Source organism: Numida meleagris, chromosome 3 (genome assembly GCF_002078875.1).
Source record: "Numida meleagris isolate 19003 breed g44 Domestic line chromosome 3, NumMel1.0, whole genome shotgun sequence".
NCBI classification, from domain to species: Eukaryota; Metazoa; Chordata; class Aves; order Galliformes; family Numididae; genus Numida; species Numida meleagris.
Window position 1 is genome coordinate 80,028,285 of NC_034411.1, and position 9,427 is coordinate 80,037,711.

The following is a 9,427-nucleotide window of genomic DNA, read 5'->3' on the forward strand; positions in this document are numbered from 1 at the left end:
GGTTTCTTATACCTTTCACAAGCAAATACATGTTGTTTTCCACTTACTACTTTCTCTTCATTGCTCTTTAAAGTTTATTCTCAAATAAAAATGTCAATTTTTTTTTTTTTAGCAAAAACTCAAATGTGCATTTTATTTCAGAAAAAAATAAGCCTACCATAAAAATCTTTTTTTTTGCCAAAGTTAAACTTCTGATAAATGAGTGCTCCTCCAAAAGTATTGCCTCCTATTTATTATGTTGGTCCACAGTGTCAGAGGTGGATGGTGGTGGTACAGCAGTAGATGTTGAACCTTCCTGCTAATATTGAGGGCCGCTAAAATGATCAGAGGGCTGGAGCACCTTTCCTATGAAGAAAGGCTCAGGGAGTTGGGCTTGTTTAGCTTGGAGAAGAGAAGGCTCTGGGGAGACCTCATCGCAGCCTTCCAGTACTTTAAGGGAGCTTACAAGCAGGAGAGGGACTGACGGAGTGACTTTTTACACAGTCTGATAGTGATATGACAAGGGGAAATGGTTTTAAACTAAAAGAGGAAAGATTCAGGCTAGATGTTAGGAAGAAAGTTTTTATTCAGAGAGTGGTGAGGTGCCAGAACAGGATGCCCAGAGAGGTTGTGGATGCCCTATCTCTGAAGGCATTCAGGGGCAGGAACTAGATGATCTTTAGGGTTCACTCCAACCTAAGCTATTCTGTGATTCTGTAATATTCCATTACATGTTGTTGCTGCGTGACAGATGGCAGCAGAGGGGCAGTCTGACAAAACAGTGTCTGACATGGAAGTGCATATGAAGCAAAGGTGTGTTACTGCATTCCCCCATGTGAAAAATGTCACTCACTGACATTCATTGATGCTTGCTGAATGTTTATAGAGACCAAACAGTGGATGTGAGAACAGTGAGGCAGTGTGAGGTGTGTTTCAGCAGTGACAACAGGTCTCCAGTGGATCACCTCTGCTGGTGCAGATTTTTCAGGGTGTGGCATGCAGGCTCTTGCTCATCACTGGGAAAACCACATAGTTAATTGTGGTGACTGTGTTGAAAAACAGTGTTTTGATGAGATGAGAATTTTCTCTACTAAATAGTGTTACTGTGTTCTTTGTATCTCTTGTAGTTTCCATGGAAATAAATAGGAGGCACTAATTGAAGAGACCTATGTACTAACAGAGAATCTTGCTACATCAGCTTTTCAACAGAAGTTCATTCATCACAAGGCCGTTGCTGTGCCATGCCACACACCTACTGACAGTTAAAGAGAAGTCTGGGTTCCCATCCACAGAGGTATAAATCGTGCACAAAAGTAAGCAAGCATCTCAGAATCCATTTTACCTAACCATTTAAATTAGTAATTATGTAAGACTATGCCAGCATTTCCATCCTTTGTAGTGAACAGAAATAAATAACAAGTGAGGATATCTGTAAGAACACTAGACAAGTTGTCTGTCAGAGGTGCTTTGTTACCTCGTCATCTAAAACCCAGGCTAACCACAAAACTAAGTTTTGTTGCCTTGAGATTCCCCTGCCTACAGCCTGCTTCTCATACAAGTTCGACAAACAAGAGATAAAAAAATCCTCCCTGAAGACAACAAATTTGTGCTGGAAGACAAGAAATCTCACTTATAGAGATGCAGTGGCTAGGGATATTACCTTTATGAGATGGAGTAGGGACAGCAACTGACAAGCCCAAGAAGTCTACCCTGGGCATTGCTCAAGCCAAGAGAAGGGCAGCACCACCACACACATATGAAGCTGCATCAGAAATGTGGAGGGAGCATTTCTCATGGGTACAATTCCTGATGCAGGGACAGGCTGTTCATCAAGAAGACACTTTTCAAATTTGCTCATTCCTCCTCATTATTTTCAAAAAGGCCTGGGCAAGACAATATGGGCTTGGAGCTGCCTTTTTTCAGCCCACTGGCTCTGGCTGATGAGGGATGACACTTAGGAGCAATCTCTCCTGATCACCATAGAGCTTTAGATGGTCAAAATATTATTCAAAATGTGTCTTGGTTGGAAACTGTCCACAGGGAGACACAGGATGGTCTTTTTCACTGTAATTTAAACCCTGGTTAGCACTGATGATTTTATGTCTTCAGCTACACGTCCAGAACCCACCGGATGCTAAGCATCATACCATCTCCAGAATTAACACACAAATGAGAAACTATGCTTGATTCCTTTTGGTACAGGGACAACTTTGAAAACACTACATAAAATAGGTCTCTCTAATGGGACAGCAGCTTCAGCAGCCATTATTACAGCACTCATTTCCCTGAGCTCTGCGGTTTCCTCCTGCTTTGTCTCACTCTCAGCTTGCTCTGGCTGCTATTTCCCTCTGCAGAAGACTGACAAGGAACAAGATTAGTGCTGTTTGATTAGGCTGGAACAACAGAGACAAAGGATCATTTCACTCGTCAGTGGACTGTAAATTAGAAACAAAACTAGTAACATGGTTCGTACAAAAAAAAATAAAAATTCTCAGTGGACAGTGATAACACATTCTTTTCATGCACTATTTTGCTATTAAGCATATTAATTTATTAGAAAATTACCACATAAAAGCTGAGCTTTTACACAGAGTGAATCACATACAAATTAAATAAAATAGCCCAGGACAAAGATATAACACATATATCTGTCCAAATTCTTGTGTTTTTTTTTTTTTTTTTTTAATGACGTCTAAGATACAAAACTTGTTAGGAGAGAAAATACCCATTCTTTTAAAAGCCCCACAATAAATCCTAAAATTTTACTTTGCTTTACAAGAACAGATCCTCCTAATAAATTCTGAATTTGAGCATATGCCACTTTTGTGTCTAGATAAGATCAGCAAGATATTTACAGTTCTTATTTTAAAGTGAATATATTAACCGGTATTCAGAATAGATGTCCTAAAGCTTGAGATTAAATTTATAACAGAATTTACAAGCTGATCCTTTTATTCTATTTGGCAGAAATTGCATTAATTATTTCCTAATCTCTTGCTTCCTGTTGAAACCATCGAGCATTTCCAGATTTTTACTTATTCATTTAATTTTTAACAAAATCTGTGGAAGTCCACTAGTGCCAACACAAAACTGTTTGCTATACACAGTGTGCAATTAGATCAGAAGCCAAAATCTGAAACAAAACTGGAAATTATTTTAAGTAATAGGAATACCGAACTGTTACAGCCCTACTCCAACATAAAAATTACTTTGTCTCTACAGCAGTAGCCCTGCTACAAGATCAGTTAGTTCTACAGTGTAATTCTTCAATGCAATCTAAAGAAATTTCAGGAAATATCATGCAGTTTCCCTCCAGCCAAGAACCACATCCCTTGTCCTACCTCAAGCTGACCTTAAGAGATCTCTGAAAACAGAATTTAGCACGAGGCACATCTGCAAAGGGACATTCAGGCACCTGCAGCTTAGTGGTTCTGGTGTTCTGGAGCAGTGTGGTTCGGCCATAAATAAATTATAAACTGGGGCTGTTAGGTCTGTCTGTTATGTGCAGTGAAACAGACGTTTTGAGTGCAGCAATTGTGAGCAAGTACTTATTACTTCAAGAATAGTGAAAAGTTGTAAGTTCTTAAACGTAGTAGCTCAAAGTAGTTGCTGTCAGGTAGGAAATCATTCAACACCAATAAGATCTAATAATTTCTTGAAATATGTTAATTTTTTTTTAAATTTTTTTTTTAACCCAGGAATTTCATTTATATTGATTTATTAAGTCATTATACATAAGCAAGCACTTGTTTATGGTGAACAAAGACAACAGAATACAATTTTTATATAGTAATGCTAAGTGAAAGGACTTAAGTATGTTTTTGAAACTGAAATGGCAACTAAAAAAATTATCTTGAAAAGACTCTCATGAATTCGATGTAATTTTTCAGTACGCAGCATTTTTTTTCCATACAGTTAAGCTCAGATGGTTAATAGGGACAGGTTCAAAAAATAAGGCATCTGCTGATCTCGCCCCAACAGATTCATTTAACTCCTGAGGAACCCTTTCAAAATTACATCTTATCATGAATGTACTATTGCATTTGGCATATTGCAAGAAACTCCTCTAGCCCTTATAAAGGATACAGGAGGATGATTATAACCAGTAAGACTGTATTAAGACAATACAGGCCAAAATATTGTAAGAGAACGAAACCAAGCCTTGCTTATTAAAAAAAAAAAAATGGACTAACAGCATAGAGATTTAATGAAATTATTTGGATTTTCCTTCTAAGAGGAATGGAAAGGAAGAGATGTTGTAAATTCGTAAATATATTAGAAAGCAAGAAGGAAAAAAAAAAGAGTAAACAAAACTCAGGGAGTTTCTATGAAGCTACTTATAAACTTGATAATTTACATGCAGACTGTGGTTCTGCAGTTCTTTCTTGTATATAGCTTGTGGTACCACATTCCTTTTTAGTCATACTTTAATTTACCACTGCTTTGTGGAGAACAAGTAACTGACAATGATTAATAAATTAATAAATAGGCTAAAAAAGCTTACAAAAAAAAAAAAAAAGAGAGAGTATGAGCGAAGGAAGGAGGAAACCTCACAGTTCTCTGTGATGTGTAAGACCAATAATCTTTATGTCTCCCTAATTATTACTTTATCCCACTTCATGTCAGTACACTAAATATTTGTTTAAGCCTTGTGTTTTTCAAGTTTTTAGTTGGTTTTGATCCACATGATTCTTTATAGCCTGTATAAATTCTGCAGGCGAAAAAAGCTTTAGCAGTCCTGATAATACCAGCACAATCAGGAACTAGAGTAAATCTGCTGCTATACAACTGTCACAGGGTTATCTCTAGTATACCTGTGTTCGTGACAGGGGGACAGCAGGCCCACAGGCCCAAAAAAGGGGAGGGTTGTCGATGGTTTACAGGCCAGTTTGGCCCAGTTCTGTGGCTAGTGGGGCAGGGGACCCATAGACCCAACACCCTGAGAAAGGGGAAAAGGGGGAAGGGTAGGGAGACGGGAGATGGGCCTGAAAACAGAACAGCAGCAATGATCTGAGGAGGATAGTTAATTTACTAAATATGATACTGGAATGCAAGATAACACAATATAATACAATATAATTGGAACTGAGGCTAATAAATCAAATAAAATGAGAGAGAGAGTGTGTCCGAAACTGAAGGCCTTACTCTAAACTGAAGGAGAAATGGCTGGGGAACACGCACTGCCAAGATGACCAGCAGAAAAGGAGACAGTCTTGTGACTCGCGAGCAGTTTTATCTTTCCCTCTGAATGCAAAGTCCTCTGGGGTATGTTGTTCTTCTTCTCTTGTGAGAACCAGGTATCAGCAGTCCACGGAACTGGGGCTTTAACTCTTTAACTCCCAGTGTTTTACATGATGCTATGATGTGGAATACCAATAACAAAAATCATAAAACCATGACAACAACATACAGTCATCTTTTTTCACTACACACAATCAGATCTACCTGCACTTTGTACCACAGCCCCTTTGTTGAATTTGGATGACAAACACTTCCAAATGAGGCATTCCAGTATTATATTGATCGCTTCACTTAAAAAGATACTGAATTGTCTCTTTGCCTTGTGCAAGTCAGAGTACCATCTGGCCCACGGATAACAAGCACTAGAATAAGGTCTACTGATCTCTGCAATAATATAAACAAACACTACACATGTGCATACAAACTGCACACAACTTTTTAATGTACAATTTCAATAAGCCACATTTTTTTTTACTGTCTTGCTTCAGTTGAAAACACTAATGATGAGAAAGCATTCTAATACTTTTGTGTGTATTTATGACAAAGGCTGACATTCAATATTAAAAAACAAACAACTGCAACAACAAAATCCCAAACACAATCCTCGCTGCTATTTATTTTATTCCCTTTCCACTCTTGATAATATATGTTATGAGAAAAATGAGATTCAAGGTAAAAAAGTAATGTATAGCTTTGCTGCCAAGAAGTTCTCACTTCTAACTATGTCTCCCTTCTATTAAATATTCTTTCATTCCTCCTTTTGAAGATAATTAACTGCTGCTATTATTCTAGCTTCATTACAATGTGTTACCCCAAAATGCTGATCCATATGTTATAGATTAAACTGCCAGAAACAGGTACAGTTGATGTTTGATCGTTCTAATCAAGGACGTGCCAACGCCATTACAAAACCCAAAGATTTATGTCCCCCAAACCTGAACCATTTGCATTTTTAATTAGCACTATGTAACATTCATTCTGATTTCACAAAGTACGTTCATCTTTTTGCTAGTATCCATTAAATAAATATTGTCTTGTCAGTTGGCTCATCTGATTTTTTAGAGACATAGTCTTGTACAAAGAATATAATAATTTTCTTCTACCAGTGCATACCTGCCAAAGTAATTAACTAATGAGAACTGAAAATGTGAACAGGAAGCATGGATTGTATTTCACTTACCTAGACTCCTTGCTCCTCTGGTTACAGAGCTGTGACCGCTACACAATCACGGTGACGTGATGAGGTGTTGCATGTATGGTCTCATCAAAATTTACATAACCAGCTGGTATTCTTTCTACTCAGTAATGCTTTTTTTTTTTTTTTCCAAATACACCATATGCCAATTAGTATCTCATAAATTGTCTTGTAACCAGCAATCTGTATTTGCCATTTTGACTTAATTTTTCAATCTGATACACTTTTTTCCTTAGAGAAGAAGCAAACACTTGTTATCTCCAGATTTCACTTTCAAAAATTGTTTACGACAAAATCTATTTGTGTTTTGCCTATGCATAAAATTCAATAGAGCCTTTTGTTCGTGCACATGCACAAAGTAAGAATACAAAAGTGATGCCTACCCACAGTGTTCACAGTACTCTTCTCAATCTCAATGTCATGCACTAGAAAATGATACGGACTTCCTTCCTGAAAGTTTCCCATACTTTTGCCTTGTCCACTGCTTGTACCCAAAGCACTTCTGAGCCCTGCTGGGTCTCAGCCCTGCCCTAGTCCTACAGCCACTGTTCTCTGCCCAGTATCCCCAACAGAGAGGGCTACAGACAGTGCTGCTGCCAGAAAAAGGTGGTGCCTTGGCTACCACAGTAACAGCTGTGCTGCCAGACTTTCACTCATCTTCTCTCACAAACGCTATAACTCACATTCCATTTTGCAAAGGAGCAGAGAAACACTGCAAGTTAAAACAATGAAAGCGGCTACGATATTCTTCTGAAGGGATACAACCAGGAATACAGGCAACTAAGAACATCAAACCTAAGACTTCTTTCTTAGAATATTCAGCTTTTTGGGTGCACGTAAGAAGTAGGAGACACATCCAAATAGATGTCCTTTAAAAGAAAAGAGTGAGCCTTGCCCCTTTGCTTATGAAAAACCGTAGTCACATGCTTTGTGGAGATGGCTACACACATGGTAACCAAACTCTAAAGAAGGGTCTGCACGGAGGTACTGGGAAGAAGCCTGCTGAAATTTCAAGGCAGGACTTCAACATACAGCCCTCTTCTCCTCTGCAGAGCTAGTTTTACGTAACACCTTGCTCAGTGCTTTAGCTGTTTCGATATCACCCTGACAGGACAGACAGTCCTGAATGATTATTATGACTGCATACCTAACTGTGCTTTGGATTCCTTTGTCAGGAACAAAATCCAAGAAACAGCATTATAGTATCTCAACACAGTATATCAATACTTAAGTCTTTATTAGTCTGTTCCTAATTTAGAGACATCTGGCTTAAAGGGAGCTGATTTTACGTCTAGTATAGTGCTACTGGCTTCCATATAGAGCAGACGTTCCATTTTACTCCAGTCATCTTCAAATTTCTCCTTAATAGCTGCCTAATTTCTGGATCCTTTTGTCATCTCATTTCAGATGTTGGTGAACAATGAAACAGCTGTGATAGCTCTGTGCCCTTTTCACTTATCACCTACACCAGACAGGTGGAGAAAACACTCTCTCTAACATGCACAGCAAAAGATAAAACAAATTACTAGTGCTGCTGAGGCTGCAAAAACTCTTAGCAATTAGCACATTGCCGAGTAGCAGTAAGAGGGATTGGAAAAATTAAACAACCAGGGGAAAACCTGGGTTCATGTTCTGTCCCAGTTAGTCTGCATGAAGCTCAATGAGAAGAAAAAGCAACACTCAAAAGTGACACTCAGTTGAGACAGAATTTCTCTAGCATGGCAAAAGGTTTTTTGGTGTCATACAAGCTGTGGTGTAGAGTAGCCACCACACACCTGAGGGACCCCTTCTCAGCTCTTTAAAAAATGTGAATACTAGCATTCAAGCTGAGGCTTCCAGCTTATCTATTCTATTTCCCTCTTTGGTTAGTTTCATACACTGGTGCTCTCCTCTAACTCTTGGTGACTTCACATCACACCTGTGAAAATTTAACAAATCTTTTCCCCTTGCTGTTCATATGAGATTTAGTTATCTAAACCTAGGCTCAGAGTGCCTAGATCGCATATTTTGAATGCCTAAAGCTTACAGAAACAAGAGCGTATTCATTTTATCTTGTAATTAATGACATACTCTGCTGTTTCTCCTTACTCACTGAGCTTTGCTCTCTGTTCACCTTGGCTGAAGATATGCAAAAGGCCAGTCAGACTCAGATGTATGATTTTCTGCTGAGCACCTTGATAAGGCTCTGAAACTCAGGCCTTGACTTTGTTCTCAGAGCCCAATTATCAGGAAAAGCTTAGCAGGCTTTCATAGCTAACAAATGCTTTTCCGTCATATCATTTTTACTGTAATGAAGCCTATCCCCACTCCTGAAACCTTAACACAATTCATCCTTGCTTTCCCAGTGTCTGTCTTAACTGTCTTCTTAAATACTTTCAGGCTTGTAGTCTTTCTCATCTTGGTTGTTCCTCATCCTCTCTTAAGACCTTCCCTGTAAGTACACTGCATGTCGAGTGGGGTGTACTTACTAATGTAGAAGCTGCACCTTATCAATCACTTTCCATAGTCTTTGTGGTATTTTTGAATCAAATTAAAACTTCTCCTCCTTCTCTTAGGGATCTCCAGTTGACTCTATGACCTCTTTTGCGCACCCTCCTCCATGCTCATTCAGCACCTCTGATCTTGCCCTCACCCCAATTTGCTCTATTTGTACTGCGCTATATATCCTGAAGACTTTCTCCCTATCCGAGCCCCTGGCTTAAATTAAGAACTTGCTTTACAATTTAGCCTTTGACACTGAAACCCATTTTACTTTCCCTTTCTTTCTCATCATGCAGCTCCCTCTCACCAGCTTCTTTCCGAAAGTTTCCAAAGCCGATTCAGAAACTGCTAAATTTCACCCTGCTATTCTGCTCTTTGCCATGCCCATGTACTGACAGAACTTTTTTGCTGGTGTAAGACAAAAGCCTAATGTATGTTGCTGTATGCATACAACACAAGGGCATGATGTAGAATATGGCCATAACAAAATGAGATATACTGTTTTCTTGTTGCTCAGATAATTTCATCATA